Raw genomic sequence first — 21,277 nt, 5'->3', positions numbered from 1 at the left:
TCTTTGGGATGAAAATTAATCCCTTCTTTAATCTTCATGTTACCAGAGAAATGATTTGCAAATGCAGCCATAAGTAATTGGACCTCGTCCCATTATTTGGCTTACAAAACATTAATGTGGGGATTTTTTAAAATCTAAAGACTGAAGGATTTAAGGGAGGATTTATGTAGTTTCCTTGTTCTCTAGAAGCTTTTGTTGCATTTCAAACATGAATTACACAGACAAGGGCAGAAGACATCAGAAACATACTGCAAAGTAGTACTACAAAGGCTGCATTTGAACTGGAAAGGCAGATTACTGTGCTAATACAAGAAGATAGGGGTGAAGAGTAGATAGATATTTCAAATCCATTAGATTGTTCCTGATAAGTGCTGCTATTACTGAAGATTAGTTTAATTTGCAAATATATTGTAGCAGCTACTCAAATATTCCTAAATTTCCTAAATAGATGACAGTTTGGATGACAATGTGGTATGAAGAGGAGAATTGATGAGTTCTGAATAGCAAAGTGGATAAAAAGTAAATGTCTTTTCCTCCTTTCTCACACAAGTGTATGTCAATTTTGGTAACAGTTTTAAAATAGAAAGATATCAAAATTGTAAACACTCAGTATCTTCCTTCTAATATCTTTTGTTTTCATACTCCCATAGACTTTTAAACCCATTCTGCTCTTCTCTTTCTCCTGAATTACTGAATTACATACATAAGTGGGGGAGGCAGGTGGTATATTATTTGAGCGCTTTGAAAGCTGATGTATATAGACCAGTATTCCTTTTTCACCAGCCCAGAGTCCTCTTTCTGTGCATCGATGGAAAATACAGAACAGAACATCAAAATATCGTTATTTCACTGCTATGTGTCATGATTTTATCATTCCAAACAAGACTGAAGGAAGAGTGCAGTCTGTGGGGAACAAAGACTTTGTGAGCATCCTGTAACTCTGAAAAGTCTGACAGTACCTTCATTCACACTCTGTGAAGTCAGTCAACTGCATAAGTATTACTCAAGGAAGAATTTCCCATAGCCCTTAGATTTGTCTCAGTAACTGAGCCTTTTGAGGTTTCACTACTCGTTCTTGCCAGACACATCCTAAAGATGCAGGGATTTCTTTAATTTCCTTGAAGTCAGTTGAATTTCTTTCGAGTGCATCTGAAATACACATATTGCCCACCCCTACTCTCCCAAAAAATAGCAATTCAGCAAAAAAAAAAGTGAGATTATGAACTTGCAATTTCATATGACTAAGTAACAACATATCGCTTCCCTCACCCAGTGTATTTACTGATTAAGCTTAAACTCTTGTTTTGATGTGATTCAGAATGAAGCCCAGCTCCCTACTCTAAACATAGAACAAAAAACTGTTTGTGAGAGTCATAATAGAGTGGGGGAAAAAAAGACAAAAAAAGAATAGTTTTCTAAGTATTCATATAAGTTCTGCTGATGAAATTTATGTTTCACCTTGAACAGGTCTTGAATGAGGTAAGGGAGAAACAAACAACTTGGGCTGTGGTTCCAAATTTCAAAGTAATTTGGGACACTCAGCAACAGAGAGGATTTTTTCTGAGCCAGATTTCCACCTTCAGCCCTAGGAAATTGTCAAATGCAAACAAGACAATGCATTCCCAATAATGTTTTTCTCAGGGTGAATCGGCATTTTCTGGTAAATGGGGGAAAAAAACCCCACAAAAACCAAAAAACCGCAGCAAGAAAACAATTTGCTGAAAAGCCTTTCTTAGTGAACATTTATGCACAGGGCTCTAAAAGGCTAAAGATCCTGCTGAGTTTTCTTGTAGAGCAAGAGAATATGGAAGTACCAAAAGGGCCTTCGGGAGGTCCAAGTCTGATTCTGGAAAACTTTAGAAAATGTTACCTTAAAATTTTGTGATGATCTTACTGCAGTTTGAAAGCAAAAAACACTGTTATCTGGTGCCTTTTTCATTCACACTGTGAAATCAGGTGGTAGTCCTGATTCAAAATATTTTTTTTTCAGACCTCAAAAGCCAGCACTGAGTATCCCTGCAGAGAGTCAAAGAAGAAGGACCAAGAAAAGAAAAAAATAAATTAGACTGTGTTCTGCATATGTTATCAACACATTTAAGTATAAAATTATTTATTTTTTTTTTCTTTTCTTGTTTCTTGTGATCCAAGTGATCTTGCTGAGGGGGAGAACAACACATATAAATCACTGAAACCCTTTTTTCATCAACAGCATAGATACTTCATTAGAGGACAAAAAGTCTCAGTGGTCATTCATCTTGGAATGTGCAATACATGTATAAAAAGGAAAGTTTGGCAAGTACTGGTATAGACAATTAAAAGAAACAGCAATGATATAGATAATATACTTCTTTCGGGTTTTTTCTTCTTTTTTTTTTTCCCCTCAAAGGATTCAGGTTGGCAGACTTTCTTCATTTTTGTGTTCTTGAAGTATCTCTTGCTCAGGAGGCCATTTCATTCACCGTTACTAAATTGTGAGACGTGTGGCACAGGTGACATTGACACTCAGAGTGTGATACGTAAAAACTTTTGAAGGTGGGCACCTGAGTTCTTTGTAGAAATTTAATCATCTGGAGTTACAATGCAGGAAACTCAAACTTCGAAAATCTGCTTTTTATTCTATTTTGAATTTGCTTCTGGAAGCAGATTGGAACGACCTGACAAACTAAAGCAGGAATTAGGAGGCAGGCGCATGGATAGCAAAGTTAGAAAAGGCCTCAATTACTGAAGAAAATGAAATCACTTCAAAAGCTTGCTTAATACAGGCCCTTCCTTTTACCTGAGCCAACTACAATTAAAGCACTTCTAACCTGATAAATCTAATTGATTTCAAAGACTGCTGACCATGAAGCTTCTCCTTTTCCCGAGAAATATTAAAAACTAAAATCCCAATTGTCTTCAGTCAAATCTCCTTGGTTTTCTTAATTTTTTTTTTTTTTTATTTCTTTTTTTTTCTTGTTTTTTTGTTTGTTTTCTTGTTGGTTGGTTGATTGGTTGGGTTCTCTTGTTTGTTTTTTTGTTTTGGTTTTTTGGGGGTTTTTTTTCAGTAGACACTATAGACCCATGTTTGTATTTTACTCATCCTTCTCCTATTGGAGGATCACCTCCCTCTCCATTTTTTCCGTCAAAGCTGAAAAAAAAAATAAACCTACCACCCTAAGTCCTTTCTTCTTTTCTTAGAGTAAGTCCTCAAGACCAAAACAGAGCTGAATGACTGTTCCCTGTGTCTTCTATATAGCATTCTCATTTTTACATTTCAGTTTCAAATGTTATGTCATTGCTGACTGGTAATTCCATTTTGAACCATTATTAGCCTCATGAAAAATTGCCTGAAATCCTGGCAATACAGCAGTAAGAGAAATTGCTGCCGAGTGCACGTGGTGTGACAGAATCTTTGTGTTGGATTAGTGTTGGATTAGGCATCAGATGATACCTGTGGGAAAATGCTGATTCTTGCAGTGAGCACCTTGGGCTAACAAGGAGTGTGTGTGATGTAGATGGTCAGTGACCTCTAGCGTAACAAAAATTCTTAACTGTGAGACTGAGTTGCTGAAACCATCACCAGCTACATGGTATTTTCCAGTGTTTCAGGGAAGACATTAGACTGATAGACTTATGATCTAGCTGACTGAATCTAAAGTCAAGGCTCAAGAGTGGGATGTTCCATAAAGTATCTGAGTCTACTTTCCATCTTACTATGAGGGTAACTGTCAGGTGAAATCCATTTCCTATGTTCTTGTGTAATAATTAAAGAAGCCAATGATTTTTACTGGCACTTTTCTAATTTGACTAGATTTATTCCCAAACGGTCAAGTTAAGTGAAGTATTTGTTTCCTGATAAATCATGATATTTACAGGTACACATTTTCTCATAATTATTTGTCAGCTAATAATTACAAAACTTCCTCGGTGAGAATTTTCATGAATTCAGCCCCACTTTATATGTGAACGATTATTTCCTTTGAAACATAAAGAACTGGTCATGTATAGCTAAACAGTAGCAAGGAAGGAAGAAGAGAGATTACCATAGACAGGAACACTTCCTTATGAAAGATCTCATTAGTTAATTTTATTTTGATTCATTCAGGTCGTTGAAGTAAGTGGTTGCACATCTATACACAGGGTGCAGTACAGGAAACTTTCACCAAATCTTGGATATTATCTGGATAAAATTGTATTTATACTGCTTATATTTGTAGTCTCGGAGCATTTTTCCATGGAACTGAAGTCAGTTTTATAGGATGAGTCAGGCAAACCACTCTGATAGTGTAAAATTCAGGGTTTTTTTCCTTTGTTTTCCGGGCCAGCCTCAAAAGCTATTTCTAACATCTATTAGTAGCATTGGACACTACATGTAGTAACACATTCCTGGCATGAACTGGCTAAGGAATTCCAGATATTGAAACTGACCAGTAAGGACCTATAACAGATATCACAGAGGGAACTGTGATGATTCATATTGTAAGAACTGGTACACAATTGGTCTTAAAATCCATATTGATTAAATGTGGTTCTGCTTCCTAGTTGGGCAGCAAGGCATGACCATCAAGAGAGGAAAGTAGCTGAAGGGCCTGAGGAAGTGTGAAGCCTCACAAGGATCAGCATGGGTCACAGGCAGCTCATTTTCACATCAAGAATACTGTTTTCATAAGTTTCTAATAAGAGTAAGGCCAAGTGAAATAGCAATAGTTTGTAAATAATTAACCTTTGATGACAGGTTACAAAAGCAAGAAAAGGAGAATTATGTTCATGAAGAAGTGCCGTGCTAAGCACTGTAGCCTTCTGACGCTCTGCCTTGTAAAGTATTGTTTGGTTCACACAAGAAGCAGCTGATTCTGCATACCTATCTGAGCCAGAAAGGTGGAGAAATGAAAAGCAACACAAATACACTCTTTGCTCTATTTTTGTGGCATTACATCTCTGCCAACAGAGAAGATTTATAAGCTAGGGTACCACTCCCAGCAAACATAGCTTGGCTGCTTCTAAATCCAGCTGGGTAAAAATCAGGAACACTGTGAAGAATCATATGGTCTTTCCCAGGTTCCTATTGAGTCAAAGGTCTCTGCATTATGCTCCTTTACTCCCCATGAACGTGTTTGTATGCAGAAACAAACTTTTTCCATAGCACCATCCTGCGATTCAGTGACCAACTAAGATAACTCAGGTCCTCTGAGAGATGAGCATCAAGGAGATGCTCCAGATTTGCAATATCTGCTGCCTCAGATGGTCTTCCAGTTCTTGTGTTGTATTTCTAGAGAGTCCAGAGCTCTTAGCTGTCCTCTTTAGCCAACCATTGCAAATCCCATGCAATCTTCTGTCCACATCATTGATAAAATTAATAAATTCTGTAATGAGGAGTCAAAAAATGTCAGAGAGGTCACAAAAGACAGGCAACACATTAACTGGAGTTGCACAACACTTATACTGTAATGTAACAAAGTTAATAAGGTGTAAAACCTGACTACTCATTTTATAAGCAAACTCTTCTTGGTAATTAAACCAATAGAGCAGAGAGAGTCAATTATGATGATCTGTGGCCATGGATACAGAGGTACTGGGGGTGCCAGTAAGCTGAAAGCATTGGTGAATGTGAGATCTGATGTTTTTTTAACAACATGCTTCTGCTCACCAGAGCCAAAACATCTAGCAAGTCCCAGGTAGCAGGAAAATCCTTTATATCCACTCAGGTTCTCTTCAGTAAAAGACAGTTGCTCACATACCTGAAAAGCAAGAAAGCCCAGAAAAGTAGGAACCTATATTATTACTCTAAAAGTACTGATATTACTTGTTATACCCTTTTGTCACAAACATAAGCACATAGGGATTAAGTCTGGCCTTACTGAGTATAGAGAGAAGGGCTGCCAAAATAATGACAGCCTAAAGTTGCCTCAGCACTAACAGGAATGGGGCAACCGTCTTGCAAAAAAGACTCAAGATTATGAATATGTCTCCATAATAGGTCATGGAAATTAACTTGGAAATACCAAGACCTGTTTCTTATGCCTGTTATAAATTCCTGAGTATCAATGAAGCTTATCTGTGATCAAAGTCAGTTATAAAAACAAAGCTATTAGGGACATCTTTGTCATAATGCCAAAGCAAGGTTGTTCAGACTCAAAACATGGCCATAATAAAAAATCATTTATTTGTCAATATTCATTGTTTTGATAAAGACACCTGTTCAGAAAACTGAATTCAAGGGGTGAAATTGTGAAATTCAAGGGGTCTGTAGTTTTCATTTTATTTCTTGATAATGAAAAGAGATGAGTTTCCATAGAATTCTGAGTGTAAATTGTGTAAGGAGATTAAGTTTCAACTTAGTAATCATCTTATATTTAATTAGGTCTAATGGGTCACAAAGTAATGCATGCTATCAGACTCACAGAATGGTTTGAGTTAGAAGGGATCTTAAAGATCATCTAGTTCCAACTTCCCTGCATGGGAAGGGACACCACCCGCTAGAACAGGTTGCTCAAAGCACCTATTTCCAGAACCTCTTTCACCTGACTCACATTTGTTGGGTTTTTTTTTCATATATCTTCTGTCACCAGTATTAGGCCACCATGATTTGTGTGTAGAGTCCTAGAACTTCTAGTGTCATCTTCTGCCTGCCCTCACCCAAACTTTACTTTTTTATTCTAGAGTCACAAGACAGTTCAGTAGACAGTATACTATACCATTCCACAAAGCTAAACTAAAGATTAAATAAATTTAGATAACAATCACTTGGTGGCCAGCTGATTGCTGTCATAACCAAAAGAAGCCAAAATCAGCACAGGCTAAAAAAATTCAGGCAAGCTTTGAAATCTTGCAAGATCGAGTCAATGCAAAGTCTGTGCAAGTGATACTAAAACAGTATATAGTAATCATTAAAAGAAAAAAAAAAAATTTTACACTTTGCCAAGATGTTACAGAGAATAAAAAGATATCAAAAATGGTAAAAATTCCATTACCTTAGCCAAGAAACAAACTAGCTGTTTTTCCTGTTTCTGCTATCTCTCCACTAAAGTCACTAAAGTGACTTTGGATCAATACAGATATCTTGCTTGTGCAGTTGAATTGCTTATGCTGTTCAAAAATGCATTCATTTAGAATTGTTTTTGTTGCTTCTAATGAAGTGTATTTCAATGCCAGCATAGATTCCTGTATTATTTACATGACATAAATCAGAAGCTGTTCTGCTATGTCAAGGAAAAACTGCTGAAGAATGTGGCCGCATTATTCAGGATTAGTATGTTCAGTGTGTGCTTTATTTGTATTCCCTGCTTGCTGTTCACCAAACATTTCTTTAATCTTTAGGATATGAGCCATATCTCTCAAGGGTAATGCTTTATTATCTAACACAGTAAACATATTGACCACTACTAAGAATCTTGTAAGACAATTTGCACTACAGTAGCAGGCCATGAATCTCCCTTTCTAAGAATCCATATTACAAAACAGATGTTTAAGCAAAAACATGGCTTTGTATTGATTTCTTGGGAAGTAATATACACAAATGTGTGTTAACACACAAAGATACATGTGCACATGCAAATGCATACACAGAGTTGCATAAACACCACATATTTCACAAAAAAAGATCAATGGTTACTTGGCTGAACTACCTTTCTCTTAGATTCTGCAGCAATTCTATCTGTATGCAATATTGATTCCTAATAAATTGAAAAATAATATGAGCCTCACATTACTGTTCTAGTCTACAACCATTTCTTTTTTACTCTGTTCAGATGATAATAAGTCAGGCTTGCTGTCTCAAGCTGCCACTATATATTTATGTAGGCACACCACTATACAGTGGCAGAGTAGTTTCTTGAGAAGAGATAAAGAAATTTTCCTAATTTAGGCACTGGCAACCACCTAGACATGTGTGTGCTCTATCATACAAGTAACATTCATGTCTCCTATGGCTTCTGGCACCCAGTGGGAAGATTCTGAGTCTTATTGCACTTAATTGTAATGGCTCTCCATAAGAAGCATTCTTTGTTACAGGAGATTCTGCCTTTACAACAATGTCTGTTGTTTTTTTTTTTCCCCAATCATCTGGTTTGGTATTAGGTAAATTATCATTATTATGACATGAAGGCCCCAGTATTGAAATCTGTACATATTCTACCTCATATGACTTGGGTTGATTTGTACTTTGAGAAGGATAATGTGATTCTGTAACCTAAAATATTTTTTTTTCTCCTCAGACTGTGAATTTGGTTCTTCCACATTTACTCCTGCTTGTGATACTTTCATGACATTTCTTTTGCTTCAGAGGATGCTACATAGCCAGTTACCCACTGTCTCCAACCACCTTACCAAACTTTTCATGGGATTCATTTGCTTCTGCAACAAGTTTAGTAGCCACATAGAAACAGCAGATATTGACTTTCATCAATAATACACGGGGGTTAAAGGAATAAAGATTTAGAAGGATTAGTTCTTATTTGTATGCAACATTAACTGCATTTTAGACAAGCATTGAGAGGTCTTATTAGGACCTTAGCAGCCATCATTAGCCTTGAACCACAGGATGAACACCAAGAAACAATTGATTTGAGAGGAACTCTAGATTTTTTTTTTTTTTCAAACAGAAAGAAATCTTTATTAGTTTTAGAGAGACTGTCCAGGTTACCAGGAAGAAAATACTAAGGTTGTGCTCTCAAGATCATCCACACACAGACGAGGACATGAGTCAGTACAATCTGAAATTGTAGGATTTTCTCCAGTCTTGTTTCAACCTAAACTACATGAGTGGAGCAGCTGACATGTCAGCTTTGTGGATGATCAGCAAAATGAGTCTGAAAACCACACATAGTTGTCTTGACTGTAAGTAGCTGGGCTTAAGCAAGAGAAAAATATTCTTGCAGGCCTACATAAAATCAGTGTCAGCTGCTTCTATGCCATTTGCAGCATAGCAGAAGTAGACAACCACAGTTCCAATTTTAAATAAAATTAAGTAGCTCCATATTAGTCACAACAGAATTCTTTCCAAGAATTTCAGGTATCTGAGTAACACTCACAATTACACCAACACAAAGCAATAATGAGAATGAGTTAGGCTTGTATCTTTTGCAATAATCTTCAGAATGGATTCCACTTAAAGCCATTTTCTGTTCTCATTACAATCTTTGCCAAGCAGAGGCACCAGAATTTTAATGGCCAGGACAGTCTGTTTAAAAACTGTAAACTCTTAATGGATTTACAGAGGCCTCAGCCTTTTGAATATTCTGGACCCATCTCACATCCCTCTGCTTATAGAGTTCAGGGCATACAAGCACGAGACAGTGCAGATGGCAAAAGCAGAACAGCCATTTGGAAAAGAAAACCAGGGTAACTGGAATGAAGAACATGTAATGAGTATCTAGAGGTCACAGTCCTTAAGATTCTTGTGACCTGGAAAAAAAATTACATTGGTTAAAAGATCAGCGAAATCCCTAATTCCAAAGTAGACAGTTGGAAAAGTGACCTCGCATTCTGAGGTGATAAATTTTTGTCACCTCTTTGTTGTACATGTGGTTTGCTTATCCAAAGAAAGCAATACCATCTCCTACCTTATGCAGAATTTATGTACACCAGAAACCAATGCATCAGCAAAGGAAGGCCAAGGAACTGGGAACCTGGATCTTGTACAAAACCAGCAACTGATACAAGGTGAACCAGAACACTCTGTGTCTTTAAGCTACCTTTTTCTTGTTCAAAATGTCTCCTCAGTGAACCTTGGTGTTTCAAGTTTACTTAAAATTGAAACATACATACAAAAAAAAAAAAAAAAAAAAAAAAGTAGAAGAAAAAACCTATGTGCAACTGATTTAGGGGGTTATCTCTGAGAAAAGAGACCATGAGTGAGAGCATCTTAAAAAAGTATGACTATAAAATTCAATGGCAGCTCCATGTGGAGATCAGCTTGTGGCAGCATTGTACTGGTAGTTGAGCAGTTCTGCATCCAAGATAAACCACATTCTTTTTGAGTAAAATTAATTCTCCAGAGATAGGACTCATTTAAACAAGTGTGTCTTCACCTGATATAGTAATGGAGATAAATATGTATTTCTCAGTGATTCAGAGATGTGCATCTGAAACCAGTTAGATAAATTGTTTACTAATAGTACTTATTTTTCTGTTGATGGGTTCTTTGTATTGACTGGAGGGTGCAGAGATAAAAATCTACATGGTATACATTTAAAAGCTTCTGTTGAAGTCTGGTAGTTTGACCTTCTGTCAATGCTCTGCCTAATGAATACCAAGAGGCTGATGAGTGCTTTTTCCACAAGGGTAAACAGTTGGCTCATGTGGAATTTGGTGTCCACAAGGGCCATCAGCTCCTTCTCTTTGAACCTGGTCCCCAGCCAGTACTCGTGTATGGGTCTATTCCTCCTTTGGTGTAGGACTTGACTTCACCTTTGTTGAACTCGACCAGCCCATTTCTCCAAGCTGAAAAGCTCTTTTTCTGAATGACAGCACAACCATCTGGCAAACAAACTTTTTCCTGGTTTTGTGTTGACTGCAATCCAGTCTTGGTTTGAGCCAAACAGCACCAATTTTCCTTCTATTAATTTTACTTTCAGCTAAGTCTCTTCAAAGTAGCTACATTCCTGAAATTAGGTATATACATTTCAGTCAGTGTCTGCTGCCAGGACTGCTAACAATTGATGTTTATAGCTACAGCTAGAGAATGGTCTGCAGAACTCAGGACACTGCTTGGCACTAAAACACATCTTATGCTCTAGAAAGAAAAAGGGAGTAAAGGCATCACACTTGCAATTCTCATTTGGGGAGAAGAGGACCAGACTAGTGACCAAAATTGACCAAATTAAGTATTCCATTCCATACATGTCATACTTGGTATAAATTTGAGGGAACACAAAGGTCAAGCTCTCCTCATTCATGGCCAGCATCCTGAGAGAACTCCATCCATTCTGAGCCTTTGATCCTGATTCATGTATCCCTGAATCTGTGTGTTCCTGCAGCCAGCTACTGCCTGCCCTTGACTCCAGGAGAACAGCCTGGGACTTTTCAATGGCTCCCCTGCAGCCTCAGTGGTGACACGAGTGATATTGGGGAAAACACATGATGTTCCAGAATTAATCAAAATTAGTGATTCTAGAAAATATCAGTTTTCCAGCCAAAAGCCAGTGTTAGGTTCTTGAAAAAAACATCTTCAGGGTGGCACAGTATGGCTACAGCTGAAAAGCTTGGGGGTTTCAGTAATTCTTGACAATTTCCAGCAAGACTTTAGAGGACAAATCCTGTATTGTTCTGACATTTCACCAAATAAGTCAGACATATTTTGAGCAAAACATGTTGATCATAGCATTTGGTTGTTTATGGAAAAGGGCTATCATCTGGAAAAAAAATAACTGCATTAGTCTTTTTTTACTCTTTCATTTATAAATGTCAGAGGTATAAAAAAACATAACAAGGGCACTAAAAGTCTTCTCTTATTCTAGGCAAATAGTTTACTTATTCTTCTTGAATCTGAATCCCAAAGCAAAAACAAAAGTAAGTGTCTCTGAGCCAATATCCTCAGAGTATTCAAAGAAGTTATTTGTAATTAAATGAATTTATTCACTCATGCAGGTATTCAGGTATTGGTCTTTCGTTAGGAGTTAGCAGACCACCTTTATTCAATAACGTATTTAAGAATGTATTCATTTAAAGAAAAAAAATCAACCCAAACAAGTATTTCAAAAGAAACACGATGTAGTGGGTTTGTATGTTAAGGTTTTGGTAATGGGGGGAAGTTACAGGGGGTGGCTTCTGTGAGAAGATGCCAGAAGCTCTTCCCATGTCCTGTAAAGCCAATGCCAGGTGACTCCAAGATGAATCCACCACCGGCCAAGGCAGAGTCAATCAGCAATGGTGATAGCAACCCTGTGGTTAACATAGTTAAGGAGGTGGGTGTGTGTGTGTGTATTTGCAAAACAGCATTCAGAGGAAGGAGTGAGAATATGGGAGAGAAACAACTCTGCAGACACTGAAGTCAGTGAAGAAGAAGGTGCAGGATGCGCTCCAGGCACAGGAGCAGAAATTCCCATGCAGCATGTGGTGAAGACCATAGTGAGGAAGGCTGTCCCTCTTTGGACCATGGAGGTTCAAGGTGGAGTAGAAATTCACCTGCAGACCTGGGAAGGACTCCACCATGGAGCAGGTGGACACACCTGGATGAGGCTGTGGCCCTGTGCCACAGCATGCTCCTGGCAGGATCTCTGATTCCATGGAGACAGCAGCCCCACTCTGATGCATGTTTGCTGGTAGGACTTGTGTCCCAGTGGGTGATCCATGCTGAGCATTCTGTTCCTGAAGGATTGCATTCTGTGAGAGGAACACACCCTGGAGCAGTTTAAGACCCGTAGCCCCTGGGAAGGATGCATGTTTGAGAAATCTGAGAAGGGCTGTTTCCTGTGGAAGGGACCCATGCTGGAGCATGGGAAGAGTGTGGGGAAGGAATGGCAGATACAATGTGTGAGCACCTGACTGCAACAGCATACAAGCATACCTCAGCATACAAGTTCCACATTTTTTCATTTGTTGCCTATTTAGCTCTAGTGACATCAACAAAATAAGTTCTATTGACATTGCATATAACTGCCAAATTCCGATCATTAATTATTGTCTCCTCAATATATTTATGCTTAGCTAATGAAAATAGCTTTTTTAGTTTGGTCTTAAACACTATACTTGAAAGCTGATAATGCACCTTAGTATTTTTTAATCACTGAGGATATACTAAACTAGTTCCAGCTGAAGACAATGAATATGAACTCTCCTTATTTGTATTCAATTGGGCACTAAAAGCATATTGTATAGTATCTGAAAAGATCACTTGTTAACAAGTTTCCAGAAATTTAATTAAAAGAGAGAGAAATGAGTCCATATTTTACGTTTTTTCATTAATTAATTAAGACTGGGGGTCACCTTCCCAACTAATAGGTTTGCAGTAAAGTTTTAACTCATTTCAGCAAGTCTTTCATATATGCTTGAAGAGCAAAACAAACAAAAATTTTTCTAACTTTGAATAAGAAATTATATCAGAATAGAGACTATGGACAACTAGTAACATAAATAGCTTTTTACAGTCGAGTTCTTCTGCCCTGAATATAAACCACAAAAATATCACTGTGACAGAAGCAATGGAATTTTAATTAGAAGTATGAATCCTAACTTTCCTTTACAGTTATGGGGTATTTTGTAAGTGCACACTTAATGCACTTAGGTCATTAATCTCTAAGATGGCCCAGGAATTACTCAGCATGCCTTTCTTGTCAGGTCCTTATTGTCTTTTCAGCATGGATGAGACATTGTAGTGGCTTATGACAATAAATTGGCCGGAGACAAGGTGGTTGGCAGCCCTCCTAAACCTCTTCACACCAAGGTACTTTTTTCATGAGGTCTTGAGGTGAGAATTTCAGAAAATCCCAGAGTCCCCACCCAGGGAGCTCAGGCTGTGCATAGACCAGTTTTTGTGCTTAAATGTGCTAATCAACACTCCAAGTAGATAAGATGGCTGTCACAAATATTTGATTATTCTGCTTAATTAATGTTGCATATTTATCCATAATCTTAACTTCTAGCAATTTAGTTTTTCAGCTAAAATAATTTCAATGACTTATTTACAAAGAGATGAGTCGCCAATGGGCATAGCTCATCTTAATGGGCTGTAACCTTAATGCTATGTGGTGGAAAAAAGGATGAAACAAAAGGTTAGGGTAGATAGCAATTTGCTAGGAGATGTACATGACTCAAATCAATACATAAAATAGATTGCTTTTGTTGCTTTATTTTTATTTATTTTTTTAATTGTTGGTTTGGCTTGGGCGTTTTTAGATATGCAGAACCCTTTCTCTTATTATAGTACCTAACAGCTGTATCTTACCTCATGTCCCAACCTAAGAAAATTATTTTCTTTTATTATTTTTTATTTATTAATTTTTATTTTCTTAATTATCATTGTTCAACTGTTGAATTAGGATAAAAGGTAATGTCCCAATCCTTAAAAGTATTCAAATATATTAGTAACACAGTATTTAAGATGCCCATGAGGAAAGTCCAGACCTCATAGGTTTAACCAGTGCAGATTTCCATCAGTTTCATTAGAGTTTGTATTACAAGTGCAATATTTCCTTTGGTTGACTCAGCTTATTTTCATTAACTAGATTACATGTGTTTAAAAACAGAAAGCTGCATACAAATACGATCTGTTCATTAAATATAGATAAACTTAAGGCATAAGGGCTGGGATTTATACTACCTAACTTGAGCCATCTAAAAGTCAAATCTCGGTTAATCATCTGGGCTCCCCCTATAGTCCACAGAGTCTGAAAGATGGTCCTCTTTTAAAATTAGCATTCATCATACATTAACTGGCTCCCTTGGAGTAATGATTGCAATCAGTAATAGAACAAATCAAGTTTTCACTGTACAACTAACTTGAATACACATTTCTTTAGGACTGACTTCCAGAGTAACTGTTGATTTCAAAAGAATTGCAGATGCTAATGTCAACATCAGCAAAACTCTGCAGTTTAACTGATGAACAGCTGGTACTAGATTGATGAGCAGCATGATTGCCATTCATCAAAGGACTAATGCAGAGCTACATAAGACACCTCTGGTACTTTCTGGAGGAGAATATAAACCCCAGGAAATAAGCTAAATATAGTATTTCAAATAACATGAAAAACAAGCATGCTGCAAATATTGACAGTTGTACAAAAGCTCATTGTGTAGGTCAAAACTCACAGTTAAAAGAAACATGTCAGATGTATGACATAAAAAAAAATATAAAAAATAAAGGGATATACAGAAGGAGGTATCAGAAAGGTATTAAAAGTTTGTAAAGGTGACTCATAAACCAGACCTTTTAAACTAAAGCTGCAAGATAGCTGGGCCTTAGCAAGCACTTTCTGGCTCCCTTTGCATGCTCTTGCTTGGTATTATTATGAAATAAGAAACCATTTGTTCAATTATGAATCCGACTCTGGCATATGAGACGAAATGAGGAACAGAACCAGGCTATGAACCATATGGTTCATAACAGAAACAGAGTTGAAATAACTGAACTCACTACTCAGTGAGCTAGTGGATGCTCTCTCAAGCTCCAGAAATTTATCTTGGTCTGCTAGACAGAAAAACAGAGCTCCTTGATCCCCTTAATAGTGAAACACAGGCAGACGGGAAGGAACAGCCAGAAGTAGTTATTTTCTTCTGAAGATAAATCACCAGAAAAAGCTGAAAGCATGCTTAGATATAAATAAGTAAACTATCTTGTGATAAACTCTTCTAAGCGGATCAATAACCATTCAGTCTCCTCTTAAATGAAAGATTATTAAGTACTACTACAGGAAAAAGCTAGGAGTAAGTACATATGTCAGGAAATTTTTCCATTGGCTGTGTCCTCCTTGGATAAAAGCTGCAAATCTCTCCTTTTGAAATGAAATTATTTTCATTTATTGCCAATTAATCCGTCACAGTAAAACATTAAAAAAACCACTTAATTCCTCTCTCTTTTGCCCATTACCACCCTGACCCCTTCCCTCCCGGCTCCTCTCCCCCAGGGCCGCAGGGCTGGGCTGGGGGTTGCGCTCAGTCCATCCCAGCCCCTCTCGGCCGCTCCTCCCTACTCACACCTCTCCCTGCTCCAGCGCCGGCCCTTCCCCGGGCTGCAGTCCTTCAGGGACAACCTGCTCCCGCCTGGGCTCTCCACGGCCCCAGCTCCTGCAGGAAATATCACCCTGCTGCGGCCTGGGGCCCTCCCCGGGCCGCAGGGTGGGTCTCTGCTCCAGCGGGGGCTCTCCAGGGCTGCAGGGGATCCCTGCTCCGGGACTGCAGCACCTCCTGCCCTCCTCCTTCTCCTTCTTCCCTCGGGCTCTCTCTGCTGGTGTGCTCCCTCCTTGGCTTCCTCCTCCTCTGCCTCTGCCGCCTTTGGCCCTCTCGGAAACCTCTTTTCCCCCCTTCCTTCCCCCGGCGCCCCCAGCTTGGCTGAGGGGCTCAGCTGTGTCCTGCGGTGGGGATGTTGCAGCTGGATGGGACCAGCTGGGACCGGCGGTGTCCGGCATGGGGCAGCCCCTGTCTCTCCTCACACAGACCCTGCGGTTCGTCCTCCGTACTTCAAAACCTGGGCAGGGAAGTCTGATAGATCTTAATATTCTAGTTTGACCGTTGTTGCTTTTTGGGTTTTTTTGTTTTGTTTTGTTTTTTTAAATAATTACAAGGAGCCATTCCTATCTGAATCCACACCTCTTGGTGCTGGTGTCCCTGCCCACCTCTTATTTCTGATCCTAAATTATAAGAGTAATAGTTCTAGTCATAGTTATAGTTACGACCTATAGTAATAGGTCATGGTAATTTATAAGGGGGAAAAACATAGCCTGGAAAAAAAAATCATAAGGAATTTGCTCCTCTTTTTTGTTCACTAAGCAACTAGTCATGTTTGTTATCTTGATAAACCTATTAAAAACCTTTCTTTCCAGATAAGCAGCAGGTTGCTGTTTGTGCCAGGACTCTGCTGGCTAGGAAAAAAAAAAAAACAAAACAGAAAAAAATGTTTTACAATGCTGCTACAACAGCCTAAATGGAAATCTGACTGTTTACTGTCATCTGTAATTTCCATTTCAGGAAAAAAATTGATTTTTCATCCTTGTTGCTGAAACCTAAATAGTTAATGTACCATCTACATTGATACACTAAAGAAGTCAAAGTGATACTAAAGGTGGGAGGGGAAATCAATAAATACCTTCATTTTAACCGGCTGATTCCTCACAACTCACAATTTCCCTCTGATAGCTGTCCTTTTTTCTTTCCTCTCCCTGTTTCCTAAGAATTTATCATTGCTTTATGGGGTTTTTTTCTTCTGTTTTGTTAAACAATACTATATCCTCTTTATAAAATGTCGTTCAAAGTCTCCCTGAAAAGAACTGAGTAGGATACAAATAATTATACTTGTCCAAGATCAATCGCAAGCTTGCAAAATTACATCTAAAGTCCTAGACTTGTCCAGTTTTAGATCAGCACATGAAAAGTCTTTGGGGTATAATGGATGGTATAGTACTGTAAATGATGATTAACAGCGAGATGTTCTTATCTTAGACCTCCCTGAGTCATTTGACACATCTGTCATGTTTCTAAGGGAACATTTTCATATTGAGGAACATCCAAAGAACATGAGTGAAAATGGTACCAAAGATCAGTCCTCTCTCTGGTCCCGTATGACATTTAAATACAGCCATAAAGTGATACAGACTCAAATCAGCAACATTTTTTCATATACATCTTCACCACTTCAAGCACAAAGGGCACAGCAGTTGGAAAGCCGGCCTAGGTCTGAGATAAAAAAGAAGTTTGTTCAGATTAAAGCCAAAATGTTAAGTGCTGATGCTGTTGAGCAAAGAAAATCATTTTTTAAAGTTGCTATTAAGAAACAGACAAACAGATGTTAGCAAAAAATGCGTATCTATCTTTGGGCATTGTGATTTAGAGCTTATTCCTCTTCCTGTATTCCTGACTGATTTTAGACTCTTACTGCCCCACACTTCTGAGTGATGCCTTCTGTTTGTCACCAGCTGCTCAGGGAGTTAAGACTACTCTAAAAATGACTGTGATATTAATGTATTGCTCACTTCTTTTCTGGGTTAAAGCCATGAAATATAGGTTGAAATTAAATTATTAATTGCAGACACTGTCTGCATTGGATCTGCCGTGTCCAGGAGACATAACAAACACAATTGTCTGGTTTTATCACTCCTTGTCATTAAACACCAAGTCAAATTCAGAATCTTGAACCTTATTTATGGTCCCCAAGGGAGGGAGGGTATATTTGTATTGTCTAACCTTAAAATTTGCATGATATATGACTGTGTGTGCTTCAAGTGTCTTTATAGGCATTGGTGAGGAGCAGGCACTTTTAGAAAACAGCAGCTTTGAGACTGTGATCAACAGCTCAGCTCCATTGGCACCACTGAACTTTCTATATAACTGAAAAGTTCATGGAATTTTGTGGGATTATTTTTCAGTAGTACAATAAGCAGGCAACTAATGAACCTCTCCATCTCCTATTGCATTTCTTCAACTACCATCTCTTTCATGAACCCACAGAGAAGAAAGATTAAAAATTTTAAAAAACCTTCCTATCAAAACACTTCACTGCATACACAATTCTGTCCCCTGGGAGAGGATGAGCTAGAAAATGAGGTACAGTTGATACACATTAGTCACTTTACTTAATGTGCTGATGGAAGATCCTCCAATATTGTGGGTGATGAGGGCTGCATAAAAATTAATACAGTAGAATAGAAACTGCTTGCTTACAATGGGAAGAGAGGAGGGATTCTGAATAGGACTAGATTTATTTTATCAACTACAGAGCTGTCAAAGCTGTGTCAATGAAGATAAATGAAGAGCTCTATCATCTTACTTTGTCGACTTATTTAACCAACAGACTGTCTTCTCCATGATTTGTGATGGCTTTACACATTAGAAACTAACTCAGATATATCATGACTGTCAAATCCTGGTATTCCTGTGGGTTTCACATACAGTACAATAGAACCACTTTCATTATCTTTGTGTTACAGATAATGGATAATAAACCATCTTACAGTACCCAAAGGAAAGCCTGTTGGAGCATAGAAACAATACATGGAATACATTTTAAACCTTTTTTGTCCTGAAAGAGTCTTTGAATCAAAATGAAGATGACTTTATCTTTTAAAAGCCACATTTTTTTCCTTTTTTTTTCTTTTTTTAATGGAAAGACTACTTAAACTACCCTGTAAAAGTAACTGTGCAGTTATATTTACTTAATAAAGCATACACTTTTCAGTAGCTGGAAATAAAGGCTCAAGATTCCAAATAAATCACTAAACTATTCCAATTGTGAACAGCATCAATTGATTTTCTACCCCTCCCATTTGAGCTCTACATCAATGGTTTCTTTTTGCACGTAACACCCTTCTGTCTTATTTCTTCCATGTGCTGAGCTGTTTCTGCTCTTTCTTCCTTTTACCCAGAGTCATTCCCATCTTTTTCCCAGTCTCATGCATCTCTCTATACCTCATAAACAATCCTCCAGCTGAGTCTCATAATTCTAAAAGAAAACTACTCAAAACAAACCTTTTATCTCTCCAAAACAGGCAACCTCCAGAGTATGCAAACAACCACCATGGAGTGGTGCAATGCTACTCAGTCATGAGTCAACATCTCTGTTTGCTGAAAATCGAAAACCGAAGCTGTCTCAGATCTCACCACAGCCTCCAGATGACTGTTCAGACAGATCCTGACCTCCCATAAGCTCTGTGTCATTTTGCCAGTCATGTGTGGAAACCTTAGATACCTTGAGGCAACCCAAGTGGCACTAGATGCCAAGAGTTCTTCCTTGCCCTCATTTTTAAATATATTCCTTCTGTTAAGAAGCTACTCCTTCACTCTCAATCTAAGAAAGATATTTTTGCTGAAATTTGAATGTGCCTGAGATGCAGTACTGGGTTGAGGTTTTCTAGCTGCCGTTGCACATATGCTGGCAGCTCTTTCAAAGACAAATTTAGCTTATTTTATTAGAATTACATAATGTCTTTTATCCCAATTGCATTCATGGGTTCTAAAATTGACAGGAGTTGTACTGGTGGTACAGAAGATCCAACAGAGGAGAAGCTTGTAGGAGGAGGTGCTATTTAATGATGTCAGTCCACAGAGTGAGAGAGAATAGAGTTTGAAGGGATTTCAGAAATCTTTGGGTCACAAGAAGAAACAGTCCAAGAATAGATGCAGGATAAAAAAACAGGCTGAGATAATTATGTAAACTGATAGAAGACTTGCTGGAAGACTATATCCATTGCTTGTACAACACATAAAGCTGTATCTAGACTATTGCTTAGTCCCTCTGGGGAAGCTGGAGGCAGTAGCTGTTATCTCAGGGAAAGGTTTAACAGAAATTATAGAATTGGGAGAAAATTCTTCAGTGCCACTCCTTTCACACCAATGACCTCTAGAATTTTTTAGTAAGCTGTGTGCTTTTGTTTTTTGGACTAAAAATATCTAAAAAGCATTTTCAAGGTTTTGGGCAGAAGAAGTAGATGCCAGAGATGTTATTTTGATAAAAACTTTTCAGCTGTTGTTGTTTTCAGCTTTTTCAGGTGGTTGTGCTCATCATTAGCTGCATGTCTAAAGTCACTGTAAGGAATTTTGTTGTTTGGTCTTACACTTATATGGTAATAAATGCTGTGATTTTTTTTATTCTGGTATCAGCTTGAAGAGCTGAAATGTGTTCAGTGCAGGAAGTGGTCCTTTCTCCAAAGACTTTTTAGGCTACATTTAAGTGGATTTACCTGTGCCTTAATATCTTATATAAAGCTTCAAACTCTTGGGAACAGGCACCTTAAATATTTGCAAGTTGTCTAACTCAATTTAAGCATGCAATTATTGCCATAATGATAATAAACTCCATTCATGTGCACATTAGTTGCCTCACTACAGTATACAACCCCTGTATTTAATTAATATTTAACTGTCTACTGCGTAATAATTAATCACTTCAGTTTTCTTTCTAAATGTCCTTCTGTTGAAGTGGCAAGGCAATTTTATATCTATAATAAATCTGCCTTTCCAAAAAGCAAGCTATGGCAGACAGTGTCTCTATATTCACTGTAATCCAGACCTACAGTATGTGTTTGTTCAGAGTTCTCAATTAATTGCTCTCAATAAATTAAAACGAAAGAATTTGAGGCACTGAGGAAAAAAAAAAAAAAAAGAACAGACAAAAAGCAAAGGCAGACAGTAGTTGAAACAGGATCAGAGGTGCAGTTTAAAAGCATATCTTGAGGGCATAATGAACTTGTAACTAGACCTTTACCAATAGCATGAAGACCTCAGCTCTATTCTCAGTCCTGGTACTTGGCCTGCTGCATGGCATTTCCTTTCAGCCCTTTATGACTCTGTCACTGGATCTACCAGGAAGATAAGGTTGCTTTTATAGTTAAAGAATATAAAATAGCTACTGAAAAACACCCACATTCTGGAGCTGCGTGGTGGAATTTGATAGTGTTCTATAGTTAATAGTGTAGATCTACACAGGAAATTCCAGATATTACATAAAAGCTTAGAAGAAGTATCTCTGTTTATGCGTGGTCCTTAACAAAATATAATTAGTTCATAAGAAAAAAGAAATATGTGTTTAAACCAGTCATTATTAGGAATGGTCATTATAGGAATTGCAAAGAACAAATACACATTTTCTTACATATCCTCTCTGTGGAGCTGAGATGCATTTTTCTGCTTTTGGTCTGCCACCTTAAAATGA

Source organism: Calypte anna, chromosome 2 (genome assembly GCF_003957555.1).
Source record: "Calypte anna isolate BGI_N300 chromosome 2, bCalAnn1_v1.p, whole genome shotgun sequence".
Classification (NCBI taxonomy): Eukaryota; Metazoa; Chordata; class Aves; order Apodiformes; family Trochilidae; genus Calypte; species Calypte anna.
Note: the sequence above shows the minus strand (reverse complement) of the source record.